The sequence below is a fragment of the Mandrillus leucophaeus genome, unplaced genomic scaffold (genome assembly GCF_000951045.1).
Source record: "Mandrillus leucophaeus isolate KB7577 unplaced genomic scaffold, Mleu.le_1.0 Scaffold265, whole genome shotgun sequence".
NCBI lineage: Eukaryota > Metazoa > Chordata > Mammalia > Primates > Cercopithecidae > Mandrillus > Mandrillus leucophaeus.
The window spans coordinates 1,153,406-1,157,501 of NW_012102754.1; the positions used below are offsets into that span (position 1 = coordinate 1,153,406).

Sequence of the window (4,096 nt, forward strand, 5' to 3'; positions counted from 1 at the left end):
CCGGCCTTTTCCATCATTTTAACCTTGGTGAATCTGACAATTATGTGTCTTGGGGTTGCTTTTCTTGAGGAGTATATTTGTAGTGTTCTCTGTATTTCCTGAATTTGAGTGTTTGCCTGTCTTACTAGGTTGGGGAAGTTCTCCTGGATAGCATCTCCTGTGTTTTCCAACTTGGTTCCATTCTCTCCGTCACTTTCAGGTACATCAATGAAACGTAGATTTGGTCTTTCACATAGTCCCATATTTCTTGGATGCTTTGTTCCTTTTCACTTTTTTTTCTCTAACCTTGTCTTTTCACTTTATTTCATTAAGTTGATCTTCAATTTCTGATATCCTTTCTTCCACTTGATCGATTCGGCTATTGATACTTGTGTGTGCTTCACGAAGTTCTTGTGCTGTGTTTTTCAGCTCCATCAGGTCATTTATATTCTTCTCTAAACTGGTTATTTTAGTTAGCAATTCCTCTAACCTTTTTTCAAGGTTCTTATCTTCCTTGCATTGGGTTAGAACATGCTCCTTTAGCTTGGAGGAGTTTGTTATTACCCACCTTCTGTAGCCTACTTCTGTCCATTTGTCAAACTCATTCTCTATCCAGTTTTGTTCCCTTGCTGGTGAGGAGTTGTGATCCTTTGGAGGAGAAGAGGCGTTCTGGTTTTTGGAATTTTCAGCCTTTTTGCCCTGGTTTCTCTCCATCTTTATCTATCTACCTTTTATCTACCTTTGGTGTTTGATGTTGGTGACTTTTGGATGGGGTCTCTGAGTGGACATCCTTTTTGTTGATATTGATGCTATTCCTTTCTGTTTGTTAGTTTTCCTTCTAACGGTCAGGCACCTCTGCTTCAGGTCTGCTGGAGTTTGCTGGAGGTCCACTCCAGACCCTGTTTGCCTGGGTATCACCAGCAGAGGCTGCAGATCAGCAAAGATTGCTGCCTGTTCCTTCCTCTGGGAGCTTCGTCCCGGAGGGGCACCTGCCAGATGCTAGCTGGAGCTCTCCTGTGTGAGGTGTCTGCGGGCCCCTACTGGGAAGTATCTCCCAATTAGGAGACACAAGGGTCAGGGACCCACTTGAGGAGGCAGTCTGACCTTTAGCAGAGCTTGAACGCTGTGCTGGGAGATCCGCTGCTTTCTTCAGAGCCATTAGACAGGGGCGTTTAAGTCTACTGAGCCTGCTCCCACAACCTCCCCTTGCCCCAGGTGCTCTGTCCCAGGGAGATGGGAGTTTTATGTATATGCATCTGATTGGGGCTGCTGCAGATGCACTGCCCAAAGAGGAGGAATCTAGAGAGGCAGTCCGGCCACAGCGGACTCCACCTAGTTCGAACTTCCATGTGGCCTTGTTTACACTGTGAGGGTAAAACTGCCTACTTAAGCCTCAGCAATGTGGATGCCCTTCCCTGCACCAAGCTCGAGCATCGCAGGTCGACTTCAGACTGCTGCGCTGGCAGTGAGAATTTCAAGCCAGTGGATCTTAGCTTGTTGGGCTCTGTGGGGGTGGGACCTGCTGAGCCAGACCACGTGACTCCCTGGCTTCAGCCCCCTTTTCAGAGGAGTGATTGGTCCTGTGTCTCTCTGGCCTTCCAGGTATCACTGGGGTATGAAAAAAAAAAACTCCTGCACCTAGTTGGTGTCTGCCCAAATGGTCACCCAGTTTTGTGCTTGAAACCCAGGGCCCTGGTGGCATAGGCACCAGAGGGAATCTCCTGGTCTGTGGGTTGGGAAGACCATTGGAAAAGTACAGTATGTGGGCCGGAGTGCACTGTTCGTCACGGCACAATCCCTCATAGCTTCCCTTGGCTAGAAGAGGGAGTTCCCTGACCCCTAGCGCTTCCTGGGTGAGGCGACGCCCCACCCTGCTTCGGCTTGCCCTCTGTGGGCTGTACCCACTGTCCAACCAGTCCTAATGAGATGAACTGGGTACCTCAGTTGGAAATGCATAAATCCCCTGCCTTCTGCATTGATCTCACTGAGAGCTGCAGACTGGAGCTGTTCCTATTCAGCTATCTTGCCAGCATCCCTGAAGCAAATTTCTAGGGTGTATTCTTGGCATGTGAGATGGGACTGGGGGTGTTAACATTGCTATACTTGAGGGGGGAGTCTGAAGTAATGTTTCTTATACCTTTTGGGGGAAGTGCTAAAGATCTTTCCTCCTCAGGTTCCATGTTCAGGTACTTGAGACTTTGGGCCATTGAAGCTCTGTGATACTCATAGTACTGTCAGCTGAGTTTGGTGGCAGTTGTAGGAAAGGGCACGATGCGAGAAGGTGGCAGACATCCTTGGACTTGGTAGTCATGTGACCCAGGGATGAGGGAAGAGGATGGGGAGCAGCAGGTTAATCATAGGCCCCATAAATAGGACTAAAGGAAATTATACTTTCAGGGCCAGGCTTGCATGTGGTAAGATTTCATGCCCAAGAAGAAGGCTTTTAATGTCCTCAAATTGCATTCCATAGAATTATCAGTATTCTATGAAAATGACTATTGTGGTCTATGTTAGTAGGATATGAAGTTCTGAATTATTGTGTATAATTTTATTATAGAAAACAAGGTCAATGGTATATTTTAGTATAAATGCATATTTAGTAAGGGGAAGAGAACTGTGTTGTGGAGAAATAGGTCAGACGTTCTAGCAGTGATGCGTACTTCTGAACTTAATCTAAGAACAATTTCTATGATGGGGCAGGTTAGTCTGTTTGGCCAAGGGTAGAGGACACTTTCGTAACCAGCAGGGCAGAATCAGTCCTGACCTTTGGGGATCAGGTACTTCACAGGCAGTTAACCTTCACATCCCTGTGGCATTAAGATGAAAATAGAGTGTAAAACCACCTCTGTTTTTCTGGAGACTTGGAGAATTCACGGTCTAAGTGTGGCGGTGAACAAAGCACATGAAAAAATCATGCTACCTTTTGACATATTTGACTAGTTGGGTACTGTGATGGGGTTGGTGATTGGTCAGTGGTGGTGTACAGCCATGTTAATATTGATGCTGATGTTAGGGCAAACAGTTTGGTTAGGCTGCATAAAAGTAATATTGAAAAGAGCTTCTCATAAGGACATCTGGATTCTAGTTCTGTCTTTGCTTCTTTGTAACCTTCAGAGTAGTATCACATAGGTGCTAGGAGTTTTAATTTCCTGTGTAAAGATAGGGGTTGGCTGGATCATAGTTCCCAAATTCAGGGACAGAAAAGTTATATAAATCAATAATGTGGCCCAGTTTAAGAGGGATTGATGGGGGTTATGTCGAACTCGGCTCAATTTTGGCCCAGTCTTGTTGGTTGATTGAGAGAAATTAGAAATCTGGGCTGATTTATGAAAACAGTTTCAAATTTAGAATCCCCTACCTACAGGTTAGGGTTCAAGTTCCACGATCTGGTCCAGGATTTCCTCTCTGTTCTTGTGGTGCCCACAAGATTGTGCTTCACTGTCCTTCAGTTGCAGGTACAACTGACCAAGGCCTCCAACTACTTGAAGAAATCCATCAGTGCTTTTGCTCTGAGGCCACAGTTCTCATGACTGTACCTAGCTAGTGACTAAGCTTGGAGGGGACACTAAGGCAGGCCTATTCCTGAGAGCACTCTAGTGGTCGACATTGGTTCAGGGATTCTTTTTGTTTGTTTATTTTGTTTGTTTTGAGATGGAGTCTTGATCTGTTGCCCAAGCTGGAGTGCAGTGGTGTGATGTCAGCTCACCGCAACCTCTGCCTCCGGATTCAAGCAATTCTCTGGCCTCAGCCTCCCAAGTAACTGGGATTACAGGCTGGAGTGCAATGGTGTGATCTTGGCTCAATGCAACCTCTGCCTCCCAGGTTCAAACAGTTCTCCTGCCTCAGCCTCCTGAGTAGCTGGGGTTACAGGCACCATGGCTGGCTAATTTTTTTGTATTTTTCATAGAGACGGGGTTTCACTATCTTGGCCAGGCTGGTCTCGAACTCCTGACCTTCGGTGATTCACCTGCCTCGACCTCCCAAAGTGCTAGCATTACAAGGGTGAGCCACTGCAACCTCTGCCTCCCGGGTTTAAGTGATTCTCCTGCCTCAGCCTCCCAAGTAGCTGGGATTACAGACATGTACTACAATGCCCAGCTAATTTTGTGTGTGTGTG

The 4,096-nt window shown here is 46.6% G+C and overlaps 1 protein-coding gene across 2 annotated transcripts in view; it reads left to right on the forward strand.

Moving 5' to 3' along the window:
* Window positions 1–4,096, forward strand: part of ULK4 (unc-51 like kinase 4) — a 780,596-nt gene that overhangs the window by 36,596 nt on the left and 739,904 nt on the right. The gene's annotated exons all lie outside the window — the stretch shown is intronic.